Source organism: Anomaloglossus baeobatrachus, unplaced genomic scaffold, assembly GCF_048569485.1.
Source record: "Anomaloglossus baeobatrachus isolate aAnoBae1 unplaced genomic scaffold, aAnoBae1.hap1 Scaffold_4902, whole genome shotgun sequence".
NCBI lineage: Eukaryota > Metazoa > Chordata > Amphibia > Anura > Aromobatidae > Anomaloglossus > Anomaloglossus baeobatrachus.
In genome coordinates, this window is record NW_027444253.1 from 1 (window position 1) to 24,906 (window position 24,906).

The 24,906-nt window shown below is 46.3% G+C and overlaps 16 non-coding genes across 16 annotated transcripts; all 16 read left to right on the top strand.

The window, feature by feature from the left end:
• Positions 1-290: 290 nt before the first annotated feature.
• LOC142281961 (U2 spliceosomal RNA) lies at positions 291-481 on the top strand. The gene has a single exon (XR_012743950.1). It is a non-coding gene; the product is annotated as a U2 spliceosomal RNA (small nuclear RNA).
• Positions 482-1,868: 1,387 nt separating this feature from the next.
• LOC142281973 (U2 spliceosomal RNA) lies at positions 1,869-2,059 on the top strand. Its single transcript, XR_012743961.1, has one exon. It is a non-coding gene; the product is annotated as a U2 spliceosomal RNA (small nuclear RNA).
• Positions 2,060-3,446: 1,387 nt separating this feature from the next.
• On the top strand, positions 3,447-3,637 carry LOC142281975 (U2 spliceosomal RNA). Its single transcript, XR_012743963.1, has one exon. It is a non-coding gene; the product is annotated as a U2 spliceosomal RNA (small nuclear RNA).
• Positions 3,638-5,024: 1,387 nt separating this feature from the next.
• On the top strand, positions 5,025-5,215 carry LOC142281976 (U2 spliceosomal RNA). The gene has a single exon (XR_012743964.1). It is a non-coding gene; the product is annotated as a U2 spliceosomal RNA (small nuclear RNA).
• A 1,387-nt stretch (positions 5,216-6,602) lies between these two features.
• LOC142281977 (U2 spliceosomal RNA) lies at positions 6,603-6,793 on the top strand. The gene has a single exon (XR_012743965.1). It is a non-coding gene; the product is annotated as a U2 spliceosomal RNA (small nuclear RNA).
• Positions 6,794-8,180: 1,387 nt separating this feature from the next.
• Positions 8,181-8,371, top strand: LOC142281962 (U2 spliceosomal RNA). Its single transcript, XR_012743951.1, has one exon. It is a non-coding gene; the product is annotated as a U2 spliceosomal RNA (small nuclear RNA).
• A 1,387-nt stretch (positions 8,372-9,758) lies between these two features.
• Positions 9,759-9,949, top strand: LOC142281963 (U2 spliceosomal RNA). Its single transcript, XR_012743952.1, has one exon. It is a non-coding gene; the product is annotated as a U2 spliceosomal RNA (small nuclear RNA).
• A 1,387-nt stretch (positions 9,950-11,336) lies between these two features.
• LOC142281964 (U2 spliceosomal RNA) lies at positions 11,337-11,527 on the top strand. The gene has a single exon (XR_012743953.1). It is a non-coding gene; the product is annotated as a U2 spliceosomal RNA (small nuclear RNA).
• A 1,387-nt stretch (positions 11,528-12,914) lies between these two features.
• On the top strand, positions 12,915-13,105 carry LOC142281965 (U2 spliceosomal RNA). The gene has a single exon (XR_012743954.1). It is a non-coding gene; the product is annotated as a U2 spliceosomal RNA (small nuclear RNA).
• A 1,387-nt stretch (positions 13,106-14,492) lies between these two features.
• Positions 14,493-14,683, top strand: LOC142281966 (U2 spliceosomal RNA). Its single transcript, XR_012743955.1, has one exon. It is a non-coding gene; the product is annotated as a U2 spliceosomal RNA (small nuclear RNA).
• A 1,387-nt stretch (positions 14,684-16,070) lies between these two features.
• On the top strand, positions 16,071-16,261 carry LOC142281967 (U2 spliceosomal RNA). Its single transcript, XR_012743956.1, has one exon. It is a non-coding gene; the product is annotated as a U2 spliceosomal RNA (small nuclear RNA).
• Positions 16,262-17,648: 1,387 nt separating this feature from the next.
• On the top strand, positions 17,649-17,839 carry LOC142281968 (U2 spliceosomal RNA). Its single transcript, XR_012743957.1, has one exon. It is a non-coding gene; the product is annotated as a U2 spliceosomal RNA (small nuclear RNA).
• A 1,387-nt stretch (positions 17,840-19,226) lies between these two features.
• Positions 19,227-19,417, top strand: LOC142281969 (U2 spliceosomal RNA). Its single transcript, XR_012743958.1, has one exon. It is a non-coding gene; the product is annotated as a U2 spliceosomal RNA (small nuclear RNA).
• Positions 19,418-20,980: 1,563 nt separating this feature from the next.
• LOC142281974 (U2 spliceosomal RNA) lies at positions 20,981-21,178 on the top strand. Its single transcript, XR_012743962.1, has one exon. It is a non-coding gene; the product is annotated as a U2 spliceosomal RNA (small nuclear RNA).
• Positions 21,179-22,565: 1,387 nt separating this feature from the next.
• Positions 22,566-22,756, top strand: LOC142281970 (U2 spliceosomal RNA). The gene has a single exon (XR_012743959.1). It is a non-coding gene; the product is annotated as a U2 spliceosomal RNA (small nuclear RNA).
• A 1,387-nt stretch (positions 22,757-24,143) lies between these two features.
• Positions 24,144-24,334, top strand: LOC142281971 (U2 spliceosomal RNA). Its single transcript, XR_012743960.1, has one exon. It is a non-coding gene; the product is annotated as a U2 spliceosomal RNA (small nuclear RNA).
• Positions 24,335-24,906: the final 572 nt, after the last annotated feature.

Sequence of the window (24,906 nt, forward strand, 5' to 3'; positions counted from 1 at the left end):
CAGGCAACCTGTCCTGTCCGTCTTTTTGTATCGTGAATTGGAAAGACTGCAAGGGGGAGGGGAGTTGCTTGCGCCCTAAAGGAGGAGTTATTCAGATTCATTGCAGTGGGCGGCGGCTGCAAAACGCACCATTCTTCTTGTTTTGGCTCTGCAAAGCAGCCTTTTCAAGGGTTGGCTTGGGTGACAAAATGTCTTGTGTAGGCGTGGGTTTGTCTCCCTCTCGCTCTCTCTCCCTAAGATGTGTCCGGCATAGGCCAGGGTGCCACTCGAGGCCCAAACCAATTCTGGTTATCGCTTCTCGGCCTTTTGGCTAAGATCAAGTGTAGTATCTGTTCTTATCAGTTTAATATCTGATACGTCCCCTATCTGGGGACCATATATTAAATGGATTTTTAGAACAGGGAGATGGAAAAAGAGCTTGCTCTGTCCACTCCACGCATTGACCTGGTATTGCAGTACCTCCAGGAACGGTGCACCCCTTCTTAACCCAGTTTCCAAAAGCAGAACTCAATTCACCTGATTCATATTAGCCCGATTTAATGAATTGGAAGAAAGCATACGTCTTCATATGCACCTCAATTTGGCCCATTCACTTTTCACACTTCCTCCTTTTGTTTTTTATCTTTCACACTTTTGACTTTCTTTATTCATCCAAATAGCAAACTCATCACCACTCAACCTGACCAACTCGGCTATGTCCCCGTGCTGCAGTTCTCTGTCTTATCTAGATCATTTGCAATTGAATGGAATAGATCCCTTTTGGACAAAGTGGATTCACCTGCTGCTGCAGTGACCACAGGTGTGATAACATCTAGAATTGGCATCTGGTGCGATCTCTCCGCTTCCACTCCAAAGAAAGTTACCTGTTTATTCCTATCATGCATTGGTTTTTGGGGTTTTCTTTGAGTAATGATGATCTCTTTAGTAGTCTGTTGGCGCCCTCTCCTGGAGGAATAGTTTGCTTGCTCTTGGACATTCTAAAAGAGAGGTCATGATAGACATTGAGCTTCTGAGCTCAATTGGGGACAGTCATGGGTGATGAATGTTTGCAACCTACTGCGAAGCCTCATACCGCAATATAAGGAACGTCAAATACTAAGAAAGGGCGGCCTATGAAAGAATTACTACTTTCAATAAGTACACTTAAACGGCTAATTGGGAATAGAAAAACTGTAAAAAGCCCTCTGAGAAAGCCCCCCTCTAACCTTTGATAGTAAGCTTTTCTGTAGTCTGCCTGTTGATGTATTTTCCGTTTGAACTGTGCACAACATGAAGAGACGGAACACTGGCGGCTTGTCACAATGCCCCCCGATGACATCACAATAGCGCTGCTGCCTAGAAAACAAGCTGCGCAGAAGAAGTTGTTCTTTGGGTGGGAGGGTGGGCTAGTGGAAGGAGGGGGCAATCTCTTTTTTTCCCGGGTGGTAGGGGGATGACAGGAGAAGGGAAGCGGGTGGTGAGAAAGGTACAGAGGGCAGGGTTTGGGGGCTGGGAAGGAAAGGGAAAAGATTAGGGTTTGGGGATGATGAAAGGGCTTTCTACGGGTAAGGATGGCAAAGGGTGGCAGTGACGGAAAGTCAGGCAACCTGTCCTGTCCGTCTTTTTGTATCGTGAATTGGAAAGACTGCAAGGGGGAGGGGAGTTGCTTGCGCCCTAAAGGAGGAGTTATTCAGATTCATTGCAGTGGGCGGCGGCTGCAAAACGCACCATTCTTCTTGTTTTGGCTCTGCAAAGCAGCCTTTTCAAGGGTTGGCTTGGGTGACAAAATGTCTTGTGTAGGCGTGGGTTTGTCTCCCTCTCGCTCTCTCTCCCTAAGATGTGTCCGGCATAGGCCAGGGTGCCACTCGAGGCCCAAACCAATTCTGGTTATCGCTTCTCGGCCTTTTGGCTAAGATCAAGTGTAGTATCTGTTCTTATCAGTTTAATATCTGATACGTCCCCTATCTGGGGACCATATATTAAATGGATTTTTAGAACAGGGAGATGGAAAAAGAGCTTGCTCTGTCCACTCCACGCATTGACCTGGTATTGCAGTACCTCCAGGAACGGTGCACCCCTTCTTAACCCAGTTTCCAAAAGCAGAACTCAATTCACCTGATTCATATTAGCCCGATTTAATGAATTGGAAGAAAGCATACGTCTTCATATGCACCTCAATTTGGCCCATTCACTTTTCACACTTCCTCCTTTTGTTTTTTATCTTTCACACTTTTGACTTTCTTTATTCATCCAAATAGCAAACTCATCACCACTCAACCTGACCAACTCGGCTATGTCCCCGTGCTGCAGTTCTCTGTCTTATCTAGATCATTTGCAATTGAATGGAATAGATCCCTTTTGGACAAAGTGGATTCACCTGCTGCTGCAGTGACCACAGGTGTGATAACATCTAGAATTGGCATCTGGTGCGATCTCTCCGCTTCCACTCCAAAGAAAGTTACCTGTTTATTCCTATCATGCATTGGTTTTTGGGGTTTTCTTTGAGTAATGATGATCTCTTTAGTAGTCTGTTGGCGCCCTCTCCTGGAGGAATAGTTTGCTTGCTCTTGGACATTCTAAAAGAGAGGTCATGATAGACATTGAGCTTCTGAGCTCAATTGGGGACAGTCATGGGTGATGAATGTTTGCAACCTACTGCGAAGCCTCATACCGCAATATAAGGAACGTCAAATACTAAGAAAGGGCGGCCTATGAAAGAATTACTACTTTCAATAAGTACACTTAAACGGCTAATTGGGAATAGAAAAACTGTAAAAAGCCCTCTGAGAAAGCCCCCCTCTAACCTTTGATAGTAAGCTTTTCTGTAGTCTGCCTGTTGATGTATTTTCCGTTTGAACTGTGCACAACATGAAGAGACGGAACACTGGCGGCTTGTCACAATGCCCCCCGATGACATCACAATAGCGCTGCTGCCTAGAAAACAAGCTGCGCAGAAGAAGTTGTTCTTTGGGTGGGAGGGTGGGCTAGTGGAAGGAGGGGGCAATCTCTTTTTTTCCCGGGTGGTAGGGGGATGACAGGAGAAGGGAAGCGGGTGGTGAGAAAGGTACAGAGGGCAGGGTTTGGGGGCTGGGAAGGAAAGGGAAAAGATTAGGGTTTGGGGATGATGAAAGGGCTTTCTACGGGTAAGGATGGCAAAGGGTGGCAGTGACGGAAAGTCAGGCAACCTGTCCTGTCCGTCTTTTTGTATCGTGAATTGGAAAGACTGCAAGGGGGAGGGGAGTTGCTTGCGCCCTAAAGGAGGAGTTATTCAGATTCATTGCAGTGGGCGGCGGCTGCAAAACGCACCATTCTTCTTGTTTTGGCTCTGCAAAGCAGCCTTTTCAAGGGTTGGCTTGGGTGACAAAATGTCTTGTGTAGGCGTGGGTTTGTCTCCCTCTCGCTCTCTCTCCCTAAGATGTGTCCGGCATAGGCCAGGGTGCCACTCGAGGCCCAAACCAATTCTGGTTATCGCTTCTCGGCCTTTTGGCTAAGATCAAGTGTAGTATCTGTTCTTATCAGTTTAATATCTGATACGTCCCCTATCTGGGGACCATATATTAAATGGATTTTTAGAACAGGGAGATGGAAAAAGAGCTTGCTCTGTCCACTCCACGCATTGACCTGGTATTGCAGTACCTCCAGGAACGGTGCACCCCTTCTTAACCCAGTTTCCAAAAGCAGAACTCAATTCACCTGATTCATATTAGCCCGATTTAATGAATTGGAAGAAAGCATACGTCTTCATATGCACCTCAATTTGGCCCATTCACTTTTCACACTTCCTCCTTTTGTTTTTTATCTTTCACACTTTTGACTTTCTTTATTCATCCAAATAGCAAACTCATCACCACTCAACCTGACCAACTCGGCTATGTCCCCGTGCTGCAGTTCTCTGTCTTATCTAGATCATTTGCAATTGAATGGAATAGATCCCTTTTGGACAAAGTGGATTCACCTGCTGCTGCAGTGACCACAGGTGTGATAACATCTAGAATTGGCATCTGGTGCGATCTCTCCGCTTCCACTCCAAAGAAAGTTACCTGTTTATTCCTATCATGCATTGGTTTTTGGGGTTTTCTTTGAGTAATGATGATCTCTTTAGTAGTCTGTTGGCGCCCTCTCCTGGAGGAATAGTTTGCTTGCTCTTGGACATTCTAAAAGAGAGGTCATGATAGACATTGAGCTTCTGAGCTCAATTGGGGACAGTCATGGGTGATGAATGTTTGCAACCTACTGCGAAGCCTCATACCGCAATATAAGGAACGTCAAATACTAAGAAAGGGCGGCCTATGAAAGAATTACTACTTTCAATAAGTACACTTAAACGGCTAATTGGGAATAGAAAAACTGTAAAAAGCCCTCTGAGAAAGCCCCCCTCTAACCTTTGATAGTAAGCTTTTCTGTAGTCTGCCTGTTGATGTATTTTCCGTTTGAACTGTGCACAACATGAAGAGACGGAACACTGGCGGCTTGTCACAATGCCCCCCGATGACATCACAATAGCGCTGCTGCCTAGAAAACAAGCTGCGCAGAAGAAGTTGTTCTTTGGGTGGGAGGGTGGGCTAGTGGAAGGAGGGGGCAATCTCTTTTTTTCCCGGGTGGTAGGGGGATGACAGGAGAAGGGAAGCGGGTGGTGAGAAAGGTACAGAGGGCAGGGTTTGGGGGCTGGGAAGGAAAGGGAAAAGATTAGGGTTTGGGGATGATGAAAGGGCTTTCTACGGGTAAGGATGGCAAAGGGTGGCAGTGACGGAAAGTCAGGCAACCTGTCCTGTCCGTCTTTTTGTATCGTGAATTGGAAAGACTGCAAGGGGGAGGGGAGTTGCTTGCGCCCTAAAGGAGGAGTTATTCAGATTCATTGCAGTGGGCGGCGGCTGCAAAACGCACCATTCTTCTTGTTTTGGCTCTGCAAAGCAGCCTTTTCAAGGGTTGGCTTGGGTGACAAAATGTCTTGTGTAGGCGTGGGTTTGTCTCCCTCTCGCTCTCTCTCCCTAAGATGTGTCCGGCATAGGCCAGGGTGCCACTCGAGGCCCAAACCAATTCTGGTTATCGCTTCTCGGCCTTTTGGCTAAGATCAAGTGTAGTATCTGTTCTTATCAGTTTAATATCTGATACGTCCCCTATCTGGGGACCATATATTAAATGGATTTTTAGAACAGGGAGATGGAAAAAGAGCTTGCTCTGTCCACTCCACGCATTGACCTGGTATTGCAGTACCTCCAGGAACGGTGCACCCCTTCTTAACCCAGTTTCCAAAAGCAGAACTCAATTCACCTGATTCATATTAGCCCGATTTAATGAATTGGAAGAAAGCATACGTCTTCATATGCACCTCAATTTGGCCCATTCACTTTTCACACTTCCTCCTTTTGTTTTTTATCTTTCACACTTTTGACTTTCTTTATTCATCCAAATAGCAAACTCATCACCACTCAACCTGACCAACTCGGCTATGTCCCCGTGCTGCAGTTCTCTGTCTTATCTAGATCATTTGCAATTGAATGGAATAGATCCCTTTTGGACAAAGTGGATTCACCTGCTGCTGCAGTGACCACAGGTGTGATAACATCTAGAATTGGCATCTGGTGCGATCTCTCCGCTTCCACTCCAAAGAAAGTTACCTGTTTATTCCTATCATGCATTGGTTTTTGGGGTTTTCTTTGAGTAATGATGATCTCTTTAGTAGTCTGTTGGCGCCCTCTCCTGGAGGAATAGTTTGCTTGCTCTTGGACATTCTAAAAGAGAGGTCATGATAGACATTGAGCTTCTGAGCTCAATTGGGGACAGTCATGGGTGATGAATGTTTGCAACCTACTGCGAAGCCTCATACCGCAATATAAGGAACGTCAAATACTAAGAAAGGGCGGCCTATGAAAGAATTACTACTTTCAATAAGTACACTTAAACGGCTAATTGGGAATAGAAAAACTGTAAAAAGCCCTCTGAGAAAGCCCCCCTCTAACCTTTGATAGTAAGCTTTTCTGTAGTCTGCCTGTTGATGTATTTTCCGTTTGAACTGTGCACAACATGAAGAGACGGAACACTGGCGGCTTGTCACAATGCCCCCCGATGACATCACAATAGCGCTGCTGCCTAGAAAACAAGCTGCGCAGAAGAAGTTGTTCTTTGGGTGGGAGGGTGGGCTAGTGGAAGGAGGGGGCAATCTCTTTTTTTCCCGGGTGGTAGGGGGATGACAGGAGAAGGGAAGCGGGTGGTGAGAAAGGTACAGAGGGCAGGGTTTGGGGGCTGGGAAGGAAAGGGAAAAGATTAGGGTTTGGGGATGATGAAAGGGCTTTCTACGGGTAAGGATGGCAAAGGGTGGCAGTGACGGAAAGTCAGGCAACCTGTCCTGTCCGTCTTTTTGTATCGTGAATTGGAAAGACTGCAAGGGGGAGGGGAGTTGCTTGCGCCCTAAAGGAGGAGTTATTCAGATTCATTGCAGTGGGCGGCGGCTGCAAAACGCACCATTCTTCTTGTTTTGGCTCTGCAAAGCAGCCTTTTCAAGGGTTGGCTTGGGTGACAAAATGTCTTGTGTAGGCGTGGGTTTGTCTCCCTCTCGCTCTCTCTCCCTAAGATGTGTCCGGCATAGGCCAGGGTGCCACTCGAGGCCCAAACCAATTCTGGTTATCGCTTCTCGGCCTTTTGGCTAAGATCAAGTGTAGTATCTGTTCTTATCAGTTTAATATCTGATACGTCCCCTATCTGGGGACCATATATTAAATGGATTTTTAGAACAGGGAGATGGAAAAAGAGCTTGCTCTGTCCACTCCACGCATTGACCTGGTATTGCAGTACCTCCAGGAACGGTGCACCCCTTCTTAACCCAGTTTCCAAAAGCAGAACTCAATTCACCTGATTCATATTAGCCCGATTTAATGAATTGGAAGAAAGCATACGTCTTCATATGCACCTCAATTTGGCCCATTCACTTTTCACACTTCCTCCTTTTGTTTTTTATCTTTCACACTTTTGACTTTCTTTATTCATCCAAATAGCAAACTCATCACCACTCAACCTGACCAACTCGGCTATGTCCCCGTGCTGCAGTTCTCTGTCTTATCTAGATCATTTGCAATTGAATGGAATAGATCCCTTTTGGACAAAGTGGATTCACCTGCTGCTGCAGTGACCACAGGTGTGATAACATCTAGAATTGGCATCTGGTGCGATCTCTCCGCTTCCACTCCAAAGAAAGTTACCTGTTTATTCCTATCATGCATTGGTTTTTGGGGTTTTCTTTGAGTAATGATGATCTCTTTAGTAGTCTGTTGGCGCCCTCTCCTGGAGGAATAGTTTGCTTGCTCTTGGACATTCTAAAAGAGAGGTCATGATAGACATTGAGCTTCTGAGCTCAATTGGGGACAGTCATGGGTGATGAATGTTTGCAACCTACTGCGAAGCCTCATACCGCAATATAAGGAACGTCAAATACTAAGAAAGGGCGGCCTATGAAAGAATTACTACTTTCAATAAGTACACTTAAACGGCTAATTGGGAATAGAAAAACTGTAAAAAGCCCTCTGAGAAAGCCCCCCTCTAACCTTTGATAGTAAGCTTTTCTGTAGTCTGCCTGTTGATGTATTTTCCGTTTGAACTGTGCACAACATGAAGAGACGGAACACTGGCGGCTTGTCACAATGCCCCCCGATGACATCACAATAGCGCTGCTGCCTAGAAAACAAGCTGCGCAGAAGAAGTTGTTCTTTGGGTGGGAGGGTGGGCTAGTGGAAGGAGGGGGCAATCTCTTTTTTTCCCGGGTGGTAGGGGGATGACAGGAGAAGGGAAGCGGGTGGTGAGAAAGGTACAGAGGGCAGGGTTTGGGGGCTGGGAAGGAAAGGGAAAAGATTAGGGTTTGGGGATGATGAAAGGGCTTTCTACGGGTAAGGATGGCAAAGGGTGGCAGTGACGGAAAGTCAGGCAACCTGTCCTGTCCGTCTTTTTGTATCGTGAATTGGAAAGACTGCAAGGGGGAGGGGAGTTGCTTGCGCCCTAAAGGAGGAGTTATTCAGATTCATTGCAGTGGGCGGCGGCTGCAAAACGCACCATTCTTCTTGTTTTGGCTCTGCAAAGCAGCCTTTTCAAGGGTTGGCTTGGGTGACAAAATGTCTTGTGTAGGCGTGGGTTTGTCTCCCTCTCGCTCTCTCTCCCTAAGATGTGTCCGGCATAGGCCAGGGTGCCACTCGAGGCCCAAACCAATTCTGGTTATCGCTTCTCGGCCTTTTGGCTAAGATCAAGTGTAGTATCTGTTCTTATCAGTTTAATATCTGATACGTCCCCTATCTGGGGACCATATATTAAATGGATTTTTAGAACAGGGAGATGGAAAAAGAGCTTGCTCTGTCCACTCCACGCATTGACCTGGTATTGCAGTACCTCCAGGAACGGTGCACCCCTTCTTAACCCAGTTTCCAAAAGCAGAACTCAATTCACCTGATTCATATTAGCCCGATTTAATGAATTGGAAGAAAGCATACGTCTTCATATGCACCTCAATTTGGCCCATTCACTTTTCACACTTCCTCCTTTTGTTTTTTATCTTTCACACTTTTGACTTTCTTTATTCATCCAAATAGCAAACTCATCACCACTCAACCTGACCAACTCGGCTATGTCCCCGTGCTGCAGTTCTCTGTCTTATCTAGATCATTTGCAATTGAATGGAATAGATCCCTTTTGGACAAAGTGGATTCACCTGCTGCTGCAGTGACCACAGGTGTGATAACATCTAGAATTGGCATCTGGTGCGATCTCTCCGCTTCCACTCCAAAGAAAGTTACCTGTTTATTCCTATCATGCATTGGTTTTTGGGGTTTTCTTTGAGTAATGATGATCTCTTTAGTAGTCTGTTGGCGCCCTCTCCTGGAGGAATAGTTTGCTTGCTCTTGGACATTCTAAAAGAGAGGTCATGATAGACATTGAGCTTCTGAGCTCAATTGGGGACAGTCATGGGTGATGAATGTTTGCAACCTACTGCGAAGCCTCATACCGCAATATAAGGAACGTCAAATACTAAGAAAGGGCGGCCTATGAAAGAATTACTACTTTCAATAAGTACACTTAAACGGCTAATTGGGAATAGAAAAACTGTAAAAAGCCCTCTGAGAAAGCCCCCCTCTAACCTTTGATAGTAAGCTTTTCTGTAGTCTGCCTGTTGATGTATTTTCCGTTTGAACTGTGCACAACATGAAGAGACGGAACACTGGCGGCTTGTCACAATGCCCCCCGATGACATCACAATAGCGCTGCTGCCTAGAAAACAAGCTGCGCAGAAGAAGTTGTTCTTTGGGTGGGAGGGTGGGCTAGTGGAAGGAGGGGGCAATCTCTTTTTTTCCCGGGTGGTAGGGGGATGACAGGAGAAGGGAAGCGGGTGGTGAGAAAGGTACAGAGGGCAGGGTTTGGGGGCTGGGAAGGAAAGGGAAAAGATTAGGGTTTGGGGATGATGAAAGGGCTTTCTACGGGTAAGGATGGCAAAGGGTGGCAGTGACGGAAAGTCAGGCAACCTGTCCTGTCCGTCTTTTTGTATCGTGAATTGGAAAGACTGCAAGGGGGAGGGGAGTTGCTTGCGCCCTAAAGGAGGAGTTATTCAGATTCATTGCAGTGGGCGGCGGCTGCAAAACGCACCATTCTTCTTGTTTTGGCTCTGCAAAGCAGCCTTTTCAAGGGTTGGCTTGGGTGACAAAATGTCTTGTGTAGGCGTGGGTTTGTCTCCCTCTCGCTCTCTCTCCCTAAGATGTGTCCGGCATAGGCCAGGGTGCCACTCGAGGCCCAAACCAATTCTGGTTATCGCTTCTCGGCCTTTTGGCTAAGATCAAGTGTAGTATCTGTTCTTATCAGTTTAATATCTGATACGTCCCCTATCTGGGGACCATATATTAAATGGATTTTTAGAACAGGGAGATGGAAAAAGAGCTTGCTCTGTCCACTCCACGCATTGACCTGGTATTGCAGTACCTCCAGGAACGGTGCACCCCTTCTTAACCCAGTTTCCAAAAGCAGAACTCAATTCACCTGATTCATATTAGCCCGATTTAATGAATTGGAAGAAAGCATACGTCTTCATATGCACCTCAATTTGGCCCATTCACTTTTCACACTTCCTCCTTTTGTTTTTTATCTTTCACACTTTTGACTTTCTTTATTCATCCAAATAGCAAACTCATCACCACTCAACCTGACCAACTCGGCTATGTCCCCGTGCTGCAGTTCTCTGTCTTATCTAGATCATTTGCAATTGAATGGAATAGATCCCTTTTGGACAAAGTGGATTCACCTGCTGCTGCAGTGACCACAGGTGTGATAACATCTAGAATTGGCATCTGGTGCGATCTCTCCGCTTCCACTCCAAAGAAAGTTACCTGTTTATTCCTATCATGCATTGGTTTTTGGGGTTTTCTTTGAGTAATGATGATCTCTTTAGTAGTCTGTTGGCGCCCTCTCCTGGAGGAATAGTTTGCTTGCTCTTGGACATTCTAAAAGAGAGGTCATGATAGACATTGAGCTTCTGAGCTCAATTGGGGACAGTCATGGGTGATGAATGTTTGCAACCTACTGCGAAGCCTCATACCGCAATATAAGGAACGTCAAATACTAAGAAAGGGCGGCCTATGAAAGAATTACTACTTTCAATAAGTACACTTAAACGGCTAATTGGGAATAGAAAAACTGTAAAAAGCCCTCTGAGAAAGCCCCCCTCTAACCTTTGATAGTAAGCTTTTCTGTAGTCTGCCTGTTGATGTATTTTCCGTTTGAACTGTGCACAACATGAAGAGACGGAACACTGGCGGCTTGTCACAATGCCCCCCGATGACATCACAATAGCGCTGCTGCCTAGAAAACAAGCTGCGCAGAAGAAGTTGTTCTTTGGGTGGGAGGGTGGGCTAGTGGAAGGAGGGGGCAATCTCTTTTTTTCCCGGGTGGTAGGGGGATGACAGGAGAAGGGAAGCGGGTGGTGAGAAAGGTACAGAGGGCAGGGTTTGGGGGCTGGGAAGGAAAGGGAAAAGATTAGGGTTTGGGGATGATGAAAGGGCTTTCTACGGGTAAGGATGGCAAAGGGTGGCAGTGACGGAAAGTCAGGCAACCTGTCCTGTCCGTCTTTTTGTATCGTGAATTGGAAAGACTGCAAGGGGGAGGGGAGTTGCTTGCGCCCTAAAGGAGGAGTTATTCAGATTCATTGCAGTGGGCGGCGGCTGCAAAACGCACCATTCTTCTTGTTTTGGCTCTGCAAAGCAGCCTTTTCAAGGGTTGGCTTGGGTGACAAAATGTCTTGTGTAGGCGTGGGTTTGTCTCCCTCTCGCTCTCTCTCCCTAAGATGTGTCCGGCATAGGCCAGGGTGCCACTCGAGGCCCAAACCAATTCTGGTTATCGCTTCTCGGCCTTTTGGCTAAGATCAAGTGTAGTATCTGTTCTTATCAGTTTAATATCTGATACGTCCCCTATCTGGGGACCATATATTAAATGGATTTTTAGAACAGGGAGATGGAAAAAGAGCTTGCTCTGTCCACTCCACGCATTGACCTGGTATTGCAGTACCTCCAGGAACGGTGCACCCCTTCTTAACCCAGTTTCCAAAAGCAGAACTCAATTCACCTGATTCATATTAGCCCGATTTAATGAATTGGAAGAAAGCATACGTCTTCATATGCACCTCAATTTGGCCCATTCACTTTTCACACTTCCTCCTTTTGTTTTTTATCTTTCACACTTTTGACTTTCTTTATTCATCCAAATAGCAAACTCATCACCACTCAACCTGACCAACTCGGCTATGTCCCCGTGCTGCAGTTCTCTGTCTTATCTAGATCATTTGCAATTGAATGGAATAGATCCCTTTTGGACAAAGTGGATTCACCTGCTGCTGCAGTGACCACAGGTGTGATAACATCTAGAATTGGCATCTGGTGCGATCTCTCCGCTTCCACTCCAAAGAAAGTTACCTGTTTATTCCTATCATGCATTGGTTTTTGGGGTTTTCTTTGAGTAATGATGATCTCTTTAGTAGTCTGTTGGCGTCCTCTCCTGGAGGAATAGTTTGCTTGCTCTTGGACATTCTAAAAGAGAGGTCATGATAGACATTGAGCTTCTGAGCTCAATTGGGGACAGTCATGGGTGATGAATGTTTGCAACCTACTGCGAAGCCTCATACCGCAATATAAGGAACGTCAAATACTAAGAAAGGGCGGCCTATGAAAGAATTACTACTTTCAATAAGTACACTTAAACGGCTAATTGGGAATAGAAAAACTGTAAAAAGCCCTCTGAGAAAGCCCCCCTCTAACCTTTGATAGTAAGCTTTTCTGTAGTCTGCCTGTTGATGTATTTTCCGTTTGAACTGTGCACAACATGAAGAGACGGAACACTGGCGGCTTGTCACAATGCCCCCCGATGACATCACAATAGCGCTGCTGCCTAGAAAACAAGCTGCGCAGAAGAAGTTGTTCTTTGGGTGGGAGGGTGGGCTAGTGGAAGGAGGGGGCAATCTCTTTTTTTCCCGGGTGGTAGGGGGATGACAGGAGAAGGGAAGCGGGTGGTGAGAAAGGTACAGAGGGCAGGGTTTGGGGGCTGGGAAGGAAAGGGAAAAGATTAGGGTTTGGGGATGATGAAAGGGCTTTCTACGGGTAAGGATGGCAAAGGGTGGCAGTGACGGAAAGTCAGGCAACCTGTCCTGTCCGTCTTTTTGTATCGTGAATTGGAAAGACTGCAAGGGGGAGGGGAGTTGCTTGCGCCCTAAAGGAGGAGTTATTCAGATTCATTGCAGTGGGCGGCGGCTGCAAAACGCACCATTCTTCTTGTTTTGGCTCTGCAAAGCAGCCTTTTCAAGGGTTGGCTTGGGTGACAAAATGTCTTGTGTAGGCGTGGGTTTGTCTCCCTCTCGCTCTCTCTCCCTAAGATGTGTCCGGCATAGGCCAGGGTGCCACTCGAGGCCCAAACCAATTCTGGTTATCGCTTCTCGGCCTTTTGGCTAAGATCAAGTGTAGTATCTGTTCTTATCAGTTTAATATCTGATACGTCCCCTATCTGGGGACCATATATTAAATGGATTTTTAGAACAGGGAGATGGAAAAAGAGCTTGCTCTGTCCACTCCACGCATTGACCTGGTATTGCAGTACCTCCAGGAACGGTGCACCCCTTCTTAACCCAGTTTCCAAAAGCAGAACTCAATTCACCTGATTCATATTAGCCCGATTTAATGAATTGGAAGAAAGCATACGTCTTCATATGCACCTCAATTTGGCCCATTCACTTTTCACACTTCCTCCTTTTGTTTTTTATCTTTCACACTTTTGACTTTCTTTATTCATCCAAATAGCAAACTCATCACCACTCAACCTGACCAACTCGGCTATGTCCCCGTGCTGCAGTTCTCTGTCTTATCTAGATCATTTGCAATTGAATGGAATAGATCCCTTTTGGACAAAGTGGATTCACCTGCTGCTGCAGTGACCACAGGTGTGATAACATCTAGAATTGGCATCTGGTGCGATCTCTCCGCTTCCACTCCAAAGAAAGTTACCTGTTTATTCCTATCATGCATTGGTTTTTGGGGTTTTCTTTGAGTAATGATGATCTCTTTAGTAGTCTGTTGGCGCCCTCTCCTGGAGGAATAGTTTGCTTGCTCTTGGACATTCTAAAAGAGAGGTCATGATAGACATTGAGCTTCTGAGCTCAATTGGGGACAGTCATGGGTGATGAATGTTTGCAACCTACTGCGAAGCCTCATACCGCAATATAAGGAACGTCAAATACTAAGAAAGGGCGGCCTATGAAAGAATTACTACTTTCAATAAGTACACTTAAACGGCTAATTGGGAATAGAAAAACTGTAAAAAGCCCTCTGAGAAAGCCCCCCTCTAACCTTTGATAGTAAGCTTTTCTGTAGTCTGCCTGTTGATGTATTTTCCGTTTGAACTGTGCACAACATGAAGAGACGGAACACTGGCGGCTTGTCACAATGCCCCCCGATGACATCACAATAGCGCTGCTGCCTAGAAAACAAGCTGCGCAGAAGAAGTTGTTCTTTGGGTGGGAGGGTGGGCTAGTGGAAGGAGGGGGCAATCTCTTTTTTTCCCGGGTGGTAGGGGGATGACAGGAGAAGGGAAGCGGGTGGTGAGAAAGGTACAGAGGGCAGGGTTTGGGGGCTGGGAAGGAAAGGGAAAAGATTAGGGTTTGGGGATGATGAAAGGGCTTTCTACGGGTAAGGATGGCAAAGGGTGGCAGTGACGGAAAGTCAGGCAACCTGTCCTGTCCGTCTTTTTGTATCGTGAATTGGAAAGACTGCAAGGGGGAGGGGAGTTGCTTGCGCCCTAAAGGAGGAGTTATTCAGATTCATTGCAGTGGGCGGCGGCTGCAAAACGCACCATTCTTCTTGTTTTGGCTCTGCAAAGCAGCCTTTTCAAGGGTTGGCTTGGGTGACAAAATGTCTTGTGTAGGCGTGGGTTTGTCTCCCTCTCGCTCTCTCTCCCTAAGATGTGTCCGGCATAGGCCAGGGTGCCACTCGAGGCCCAAACCAATTCTGGTTATCGCTTCTCGGCCTTTTGGCTAAGATCAAGTGTAGTATCTGTTCTTATCAGTTTAATATCTGATACGTCCCCTATCTGGGGACCATATATTAAATGGATTTTTAGAACAGGGAGATGGAAAAAGAGCTTGCTCTGTCCACTCCACGCATTGACCTGGTATTGCAGTACCTCCAGGAACGGTGCACCCCTTCTTAACCCAGTTTCCAAAAGCAGAACTCAATTCACCTGATTCATATTAGCCCGATTTAATGAATTGGAAGAAAGCATACGTCTTCATATGCACCTCAATTTGGCCCATTCACTTTTCACACTTCCTCCTTTTGTTTTTTATCTTTCACACTTTTGACTTTCTTTATTCATCCAAATAGCAAACTCATCACCACTCAACCTGACCAACTCGGCTATGTCCCCGTGCTGCAGTTCTCTGTCTTATCTAGATCATTTGCAATTGAATGGAATAGATCCCTTTTGGACAAAGTGGATTCACCTGCTGCTGCAGTGACCACAGGTGTGATAACATCTAGAATTGGCATCTGGTGCGATCTCTCCGCTTCCACTCCAAAGAAAGTTACCTGTTTATTCCTATCATGCATTGGTTTTTGGGGTTTTCTTTGAGTAATGATGATCTCTTTAGTAGTCTGTTGGCGCCCTCTCCTGGAGGAATAGTTTGCTTGCTCTTGGACATTCTAAAAGAGAGGTCATGATAGACATTGAGCTTCTGAGCTCAATTGGGGACAGTCATGGGTGATGAATGTTTGCAACCTACTGCGAAGCCTCATACCGCAATATAAGGAACGTCAAATACTAAGAAAGGGCGGCCTATGAAAGAATTACTACTTTCAATAAGTACACTTAAACGGCTAATTGGGAATAGAAAAACTGTAAAAAGCCCTCTGAGAAAGCCCCCCTCTAACCTTTGATAGTAAGCTTTTCTGTAGTCTGCCTGTTGATGTATTTTCCGTTTGAACTGTGCACAACATGAAGAGACGGAACACTGGCGGCTTGTCACAATGCCCCCCGATGACATCACAATAGCGCTGCTGCCTAGAAAACAAGCTGCGCAGAAGAAGTTGTTCTTTGGGTGGGAGGGTGGGCTAGTGGAAGGAGGGGGCAATCTCTTTTTTTCCCGGGTGGTAGGGGGATGACAGGAGAAGGGAAGCGGGTGGTGAGAAAGGTACAGAGGGCAGGGTTTGGGGGCTGGGAAGGAAAGGGAAAAGATTAGGGTTTGGGGATGATGAAAGGGCTTTCTACGGGTAAGGATGGCAAAGGGTGGCAGTGACGGAAAGTCAGGCAACCTGTCCTGTCCGTCTTTTTGTATCGTGAATTGGAAAGACTGCAAGGGGGAGGGGAGTTGCTTGCGCCCTAAAGGAGGAGTTATTCAGATTCATTGCAGTGGGCGGCGGCTGCAAAACGCACCATTCTTCTTGTTTTGGCTCTGCAAAGCAGCCTTTTCAAGGGTTGGCTTGGGTGACAAAATGTCTTGTGTAGGCGTGGGTTTGTCTCCCTCTCGCTCTCTCTCCCTAAGATGTGTCCGGCATAGGCCAGGGTGCCACTCGAGGCCCAAACCAATTCTGGTTATCGCTTCTCGGCCTTTTGGCTAAGATCAAGTGTAGTATCTGTTCTTATCAGTTTAATATCTGATACGTCCCCTATCTGGGGACCATATATTAAATGGATTTTTAGAACAGGGAGATGGAAAAAGAGCTTGCTCTGTCCACTCCACGCATTGACCTGGTATTGCAGTACCTCCAGGAACGGTGCACCCCTTCTTAACCCAGTTTCCAAAAGCAGAACTCAATTCACCTGATTCATATTAGCCCGATTTAATGAATTGGAAGAAAGCATACGTCTTCATATGCACCTCAATTTGGCCCATTCACTTTTCACACTTCCTCCTTTTGTTTTTTATCTTTCACACTTTTGACTTTCTTTATTCATCCAAATAGCAAACTCATCACCACTCAACCTGACCAACTCGGCTATGTCCCCGTGCTGCAGTTCTCTGTCTTATCTAGATCATTTGCAATTGAATGGAATAGATCCCTTTTGGACAAAGTGGATTCACCTGCTGCTGCAGTGACCACAGGTGTGATAACATCTAGAATTGGCATCTGGTGCGATCTCTCCGCTTCCACTCCAAAGAAAGTTACCTGTTTATTCCTATCATGCATTGGTTTTTGGGGTTTTCTTTGAGTAATGATGATCTCTTTAGTAGTCTGTTGGCGCCCTCTCCTGGAGGAATAGTTTGCTTGCTCTTGGACATTCTAAAAGAGAGGTCATGATAGACATTGAGCTTCTGAGCTCAATTGGGGACAGTCATGGGTGATGAATGTTTGCAACCTACTGCGAAGCCTCATACCGCAATATAAGGAACGTCAAATACTAAGAAAGGGCGGCCTATGAAAGAATTACTACTTTCAATAAGTACACTTAAACGGCTAATTGGGAATAGAAAAACTGTAAAAAGCCCTCTGAGAAAGCCCCCCTCTAACCTTTGATAGTAAGCTTTTCTGTAGTCTGCCTGTTGATGTATTTTCCGTTTGAACTGTGCACAACATGAAGAGACGGAACACTGGCGGCTTGTCACAATGCCCCCCGATGACATCACAATAGCGCTGCTGCCTAGAAAACAAGCTGCGCAGAAGAAGTTGTTCTTTGGGTGGGAGGGTGGGCTAGTGGAAGGAGGGGGCAATCTCTTTTTTTCCCGGGTGGTAGGGGGATGACAGGAGAAGGGAAGCGGGTGGTGAGAAAGGTACAGAGGGCAGGGTTTGGGGGCTGGGAAGGAAAGGGAAAAGATTAGGGTTTGGGGATGATGAAAGGGCTTTCTACGGGTAAGGATGGCAAAGGGTGGCAGTGACGGAAAGTCAGGCAACCTGTCCTGTCCGTCTTTTTGTATCGTGAATTGGAAAGACTGCAAGGGGGAGGGGAGTTGCTTGCGCCCTAAAGGAGGAGTTATTCAGATTCATTGCAGTGGGCGGCGGCTGCAAAACGCACCATTCTTCTTGTTTTGGCTCTGCAAAGCAGCCTTTTCAAGGGTTGGCTTGGGTGACAAAATGTCTTGTGTAGGCGTGGGTTTGTCTCCCTCTCGCTCTCTCTCCCTAAGATGTGTCCGGCATAGGCCAGGGTGCCACTCGAGGCCCAAACCAATTCTGGTTATCGCTTCTCGGCCTTTTGGCTAAGATCAAGTGTAGTATCTGTTCTTATCAGTTTAATATCTGATACGTCCCCTATCTGGGGACCATATATTAAATGGATTTTTAGAACAGGGAGATGGAAAAAGAGCTTGCTCTGTCCACTCCACGCATTGACCTGGTATTGCAGTACCTCCAGGAACGGTGCACCCCTTCTTAACCCAGTTTCCAAAAGCAGAACTCAATTCACCTGATTCATATTAGCCCGATTTAATGAATTGGAAGAAAGCATACGTCTTCATATGCACCTCAATTTGGCCCATTCACTTTTCACACTTCCTCCTTTTGTTTTTTATCTTTCACACTTTTGACTTTCTTTATTCATCCAAATAGCAAACTCATCACCACTCAACCTGACCAACTCGGCTATGTCCCCGTGCTGCAGTTCTCTGTCTTATCTAGATCATTTGCAATTGAATGGAATAGATCCCTTTTGGACAAAGTGGATTCACCTGCTGCTGCAGTGACCACAGGTGTGATAACATCTAGAATTGGCATCTGGTGCGATCTCTCCGCTTCCACTCCAAAGAAAGTTACCTGTTTATTCCTATCATGCATTGGTTTTTGGGGTTTTCTTTGAGTAATGATGATCTCTTTAGTAGTCTGTTGGCGCCCTCTCCTGGAGGAATAGTTTGCTTGCTCTTGGACATTCTAAAAGAGAGGTCATGATAGACATTGAGCTTCTGAGCTCAATTGGGGACAGTCATGGGTGATGAATGTTTGCAACCTACTGCGAAGCCTCATACCGCAATATAAGGAACGTCAAATACTAAGAAAGGGCGGCCTATGAAAGAATTACTACTTTCAATAAGTACACTTAAACGGCTAATTGGGAATAGAAAAACTGTAAAAAGCCCTCTGAGAAAGCCCCCCTCTAACCTTTGATAGTAAGCTTTTCTGTAGTCTGCCTGTTGATGTATTTTCCGTTTGAACTGTGCACAACATGAAGAGACGGAACACTGGCGGCTTGTCACAATGCCCCCCGATGACATCACAATAGCGCTGCTGCCTAGAAAACAAGCTGCGCAGAAGAAGTTGTTCTTTGGGTGGGAGGGTGGGCTAGTGGAAGGAGGGGGCAATCTCTTTTTTTCCCGGGTGGTAGGGGGATGACAGGAGAAGGGAAGCGGGTGGTGAGAAAGGTACAGAGGGCAGGGTTTGGGGGCTGGGAAGGAAAGGGAAAAGATTAGGGTTTGGGGATGATGAAAGGGCTTTCTACGGGTAAGGATGGCAAAGGGTGGCAGTGACGGAAAGTCAGGCAACCTGTCCTGTCCGTCTTTTTGTATCGTGAATTGGAAAGACTGCAAGGGGGAGGGGAGTTGCTTGCGCCCTAAAGGAGGAGTTATTCAGATTCATTGCAGTGGGCGGCGGCTGCAAAACGCACCATTCTTCTTGTTTTGGCTCTGCAAAGCAGCCTTTTCAAGGGTTGGCTTGGGTGACAAAATGTCTTGTGTAGGCGTGGGTTTGTCTCCCTCTCGCTCTCTCTCCCTAAGATGTGTCCGGCATAGGCCAGGGTGCCACTCGAGGCCCAAACCAATTCTGGTTATCGCTTCTCGGCCTTTTGGCTAAGATCAAGTGTAGTATCTGTTCTTATCAGTTTAATATCTGATACGTCCCCTATCTGGGGACCATATATTAAATGGATTTTTAGAACAGGGAGATGGAAAAAGAGCTTGCTCTGTCCACTCCACGCATTGACCTGGTATTGCAGTACCTCCAGGAACGGTGCACCCCTTCTTAACCCAGTTTCCAAAAGCAGAACTCAATTCACCTGATTCATATTAGCCCGATTTAATGAATTGGAAGAAAGCATACGTCTTCATATGCACCTCAATTTGGCCCATTCACTTTTCACACTTCCTCCTTTTGTTTTTTATCTTTCACACTTTTGACTTTCTTTATTCATCCAAATAGCAAACTCATCACCACTCAACCTGACCAACTCGGCTATGTCCCCGTGCTGCAGTTCTCTGTCTTATCTAGATCATTTGCAATTGAATGGAATAGATCCCTTTTGGACAAAGTGGATTCACCTGCTGCTGCAGTGACCACAGGTGTGATAACATCTAGAATTGGCATCTGGTGCGATCTCTCCGCTTCCACTCCAAAGAAAGTTACCTGTTTATTCCTATCATGCATTGGTTTTTGGGGTTTTCTTTGAGTAATGATGATCTCTTTAGTAGTCTGTTGGCGCCCTCTCCTGGAGGAATAGTTTGCTTGCTCTTGGACATTCTAAAAGAGAGGTCATGATAGACATTGAGCTTCTGAGCTCAATTGGGGACAGTCATGGGTGATGAATGTTTGCAACCTACTGCGAAGCCTCATACCGCAATATAAGGAACGTCAAATACTAAGAAAGGGCGGCCTATGAAAGAATTACTACTTTCAATAAGTACACTTAAACGGCTAATTGGGAATAGAAAAACTGTAAAAAGCCCTCTGAGAAAGCCCCCCTCTAACCTTTGATAGTAAGCTTTTCTGTAGTCTGCCTGTTGATGTATTTTCCGTTTGAACTGTGCACAACATGAAGAGACGGAACACTGGCGGCTTGTCACAATGCCCCCCGATGACATCACAATAGCGCTGCTGCCTAGAAAACAAGCTGCGCAGAAGAAGTTGTTCTTTGGGTGGGAGGGTGGGCTAGTGGAAGGAGGGGGCAATCTCTTTTTTTCCCGGGTGGTAGGGGGATGACAGGAGAAGGGAAGCGGGTGGTGAGAAAGGTACAGAGGGCAGGGTTTGGGGGCTGGGAAGGAAAGGGAAAAGATTAGGGTTTGGGGATGATGAAAGGGCTTTCTACGGGTAAGGATGGCAAAGGGTGGCAGTGACGGAAAGTCAGGCAACCTGTCCTGTCCGTCTTTTTGTATCGTGAATTGGAAAGACTGCAAGGGGGAGGGGAGTTGCTTGCGCCCTAAAGGAGGAGTTATTCAGATTCATTGCAGTGGGCGGCGGCTGCAAAACGCACCATTCTTCTTGTTTTGGCTCTGCAAAGCAGCCTTTTCAAGGGTTGGCTTGGGTGACAAAATGTCTTGTGTAGGCGTGGGTTTGTCTCCCTCTCGCTCTCTCTCCCTAAGATGTGTCCGGCATAGGCCAGGGTGCCACTCGAGGCCCAAACCAATTCTGGTTATCGCTTCTCGGCCTTTTGGCTAAGATCAAGTGTAGTTTGGGAGGGTACTACCTTGGTTGGTGCTGAAAGGTGCCAGGGTATTGCACAACTGCTGGCCTTGGGGGAGTGTGCATCGTAGGATGTCATAGCCCTCTTGTGACGGACGGTTACCTGGGCAACGAGAGGCGGTCACTTTATTATTTTCAAACTCATCCTTCAAAAAAAAAAAAAAAAACAAAAATCTGTTCTTATCAGTTTAATATCTGATACGTCCCCTATCTGGGGACCATATATTAAATGGATTTTTAGAACAGGGAGATGGAAAAAGAGCTTGCTCTGTCCACTCCACGCATTGACCTGGTATTGCAGTACCTCCAGGAACGGTGCACCCCTTCTTAACCCAGTTTCCAAAAGCAGAACTCAATTCACCTGATTCATATTAGCCCGATTTAATGAATTGGAAGAAAGCATACGTCTTCATATGCACCTCAATTTGGCCCATTCACTTTTCACACTTCCTCCTTTTGTTTTTTATCTTTCACACTTTTGACTTTCTTTATTCATCCAAATAGCAAACTCATCACCACTCAACCTGACCAACTCGGCTATGTCCCCGTGCTGCAGTTCTCTGTCTTATCTAGATCATTTGCAATTGAATGGAATAGATCCCTTTTGGACAAAGTGGATTCACCTGCTGCTGCAGTGACCACAGGTGTGATAACATCTAGAATTGGCATCTGGTGCGATCTCTCCGCTTCCACTCCAAAGAAAGTTACCTGTTTATTCCTATCATGCATTGGTTTTTGGGGTTTTCTTTGAGTAATGATGATCTCTTTAGTAGTCTGTTGGCGCCCTCTCCTGGAGGAATAGTTTGCTTGCTCTTGGACATTCTAAAAGAGAGGTCATGATAGACATTGAGCTTCTGAGCTCAATTGGGGACAGTCATGGGTGATGAATGTTTGCAACCTACTGCGAAGCCTCATACCGCAATATAAGGAACGTCAAATACTAAGAAAGGGCGGCCTATGAAAGAATTACTACTTTCAATAAGTACACTTAAACGGCTAATTGGGAATAGAAAAACTGTAAAAAGCCCTCTGAGAAAGCCCCCCTCTAACCTTTGATAGTAAGCTTTTCTGTAGTCTGCCTGTTGATGTATTTTCCGTTTGAACTGTGCACAACATGAAGAGACGGAACACTGGCGGCTTGTCACAATGCCCCCCGATGACATCACAATAGCGCTGCTGCCTAGAAAACAAGCTGCGCAGAAGAAGTTGTTCTTTGGGTGGGAGGGTGGGCTAGTGGAAGGAGGGGGCAATCTCTTTTTTTCCCGGGTGGTAGGGGGATGACAGGAGAAGGGAAGCGGGTGGTGAGAAAGGTACAGAGGGCAGGGTTTGGGGGCTGGGAAGGAAAGGGAAAAGATTAGGGTTTGGGGATGATGAAAGGGCTTTCTACGGGTAAGGATGGCAAAGGGTGGCAGTGACGGAAAGTCAGGCAACCTGTCCTGTCCGTCTTTTTGTATCGTGAATTGGAAAGACTGCAAGGGGGAGGGGAGTTGCTTGCGCCCTAAAGGAGGAGTTATTCAGATTCATTGCAGTGGGCGGCGGCTGCAAAACGCACCATTCTTCTTGTTTTGGCTCTGCAAAGCAGCCTTTTCAAGGGTTGGCTTGGGTGACAAAATGTCTTGTGTAGGCGTGGGTTTGTCTCCCTCTCGCTCTCTCTCCCTAAGATGTGTCCGGCATAGGCCAGGGTGCCACTCGAGGCCCAAACCAATTCTGGTTATCGCTTCTCGGCCTTTTGGCTAAGATCAAGTGTAGTATCTGTTCTTATCAGTTTAATATCTGATACGTCCCCTATCTGGGGACCATATATTAAATGGATTTTTAGAACAGGGAGATGGAAAAAGAGCTTGCTCTGTCCACTCCACGCATTGACCTGGTATTGCAGTACCTCCAGGAACGGTGCACCCCTTCTTAACCCAGTTTCCAAAAGCAGAACTCAATTCACCTGATTCATATTAGCCCGATTTAATGAATTGGAAGAAAGCATACGTCTTCATATGCACCTCAATTTGGCCCATTCACTTTTCACACTTCCTCCTTTTGTTTTTTATCTTTCACACTTTTGACTTTCTTTATTCATCCAAATAGCAAACTCATCACCACTCAACCTGACCAACTCGGCTATGTCCCCGTGCTGCAGTTCTCTGTCTTATCTAGATCATTTGCAATTGAATGGAATAGATCCCTTTTGGACAAAGTGGATTCACCTGCTGCTGCAGTGACCACAGGTGTGATAACATCTAGAATTGGCATCTGGTGCGATCTCTCCGCTTCCACTCCAAAGAAAGTTACCTGTTTATTCCTATCATGCATTGGTTTTTGGGGTTTTCTTTGAGTAATGATGATCTCTTTAGTAGTCTGTTGGCGCCCTCTCCTGGAGGAATAGTTTGCTTGCTCTTGGACATTCTAAAAGAGAGGTCATGATAGACATTGAGCTTCTGAGCTCAATTGGGGACAGTCATGGGTGATGAATGTTTGCAACCTACTGCGAAGCCTCATACCGCAATATAAGGAACGTCAAATACTAAGAAAGGGCGGCCTATGAAAGAATTACTACTTTCAATAAGTACACTTAAACGGCTAATTGGGAATAGAAAAACTGTAAAAAGCCCTCTGAGAAAGCCCCCCTCTAACCTTTGATAGTAAGCTTTTCTGTAGTCTGCCTGTTGATGTATTTTCCGTTTGAACTGTGCACAACATGAAGAGACGGAACACTGGCGGCTTGTCACAATGCCCCCCGATGACATCACAATAGCGCTGCTGCCTAGAAAACAAGCTGCGCAGAAGAAGTTGTTCTTTGGGTGGGAGGGTGGGCTAGTGGAAGGAGGGGGCAATCTCTTTTTTTCCCGGGTGGTAGGGGGATGACAGGAGAAGGGAAGCGGGTGGTGAGAAAGGTACAGAGGGCAGGGTTTGGGGGCTGGGAAGGAAAGGGAAAAGATTAGGGTTTGGGGATGATGAAAGGGCTTTCTACGGGTAAGGATGGCAAAGGGTGGCAGTGACGGAAAGTCAGGCAACCTGTCCTGTCCGTCTTTTTGTATCGTGAATTGGAAAGACTGCAAGGGGGAGGGGAGTTGCTTGCGCCCTAAAGGAGGAGTTATTCAGATTCATTGCAGTGGGCGGCGGCTGCAAAACGCACCATTCTTCTTGTTTTGGCTCTGCAAAGCAGCCTTTTCAAGGGTTGGCTTGGGTGACAAAATGTCTTGTGTAGGCGTGGGTTTGTCTCCCTCTCGCTCTCTCTCCCTAAGATGTGTCCGGCATAGGCCAGGGTGCCACTCGAGGCCCAAACCAATTCTGGTTATCGCTTCTCGGCCTTTTGGCTAAGATCAAGTGTAGTATCTGTTCTTATCAGTTTAATATCTGATACGTCCCCTATCTGGGGACCATATATTAAATGGATTTTTAGAACAGGGAGATGGAAAAAGAGCTTGCTCTGTCCACTCCACGCATTGACCTGGTATTGCAGTACCTCCAGGAACGGTGCACCCCTTCTTAACCCAGTTTCCAAAAGCAGAACTCAATTCACCTGATTCATATTAGCCCGATTTAATGAATTGGAAGAAAGCATACGTCTTCATATGCACCTCAATTTGGCCCATTCACTTTTCACACTTCCTCCTTTTGTTTTTTATCTTTCACACTTTTGACTTTCTTTATTCATCCAAATAGCAAACTCATCACCACTCAACCTGACCAACTCGGCTATGTCCCCGTGCTGCAGTTCTCTGTCTTATCTAGATCATTTGCAATTGAATGGAATAGATCCCTTTTGGACAAAGTGGATTCACCTGCTGCTGCAGTGACCACAGGTGTGATAACATCTAGAATTGGCATCTGGTGCGATCTCTCCGCTTCCACTCCAAAGAAAGTTACCTGTTTATTCCTATCATGCATTGGTTTTTGGGGTTTTCTTTGAGTAATGATGATCTCTTTAGTAGTCTGTTGGCGCCCTCTCCTGGAGGAATAGTTTGCTTGCTCTTGGACATTCTAAAAGAGAGGTCATGATAGACATTGAGCTTCTGAGCTCAATTGGGGACAGTCATGGGTGATGAATGTTTGCAAC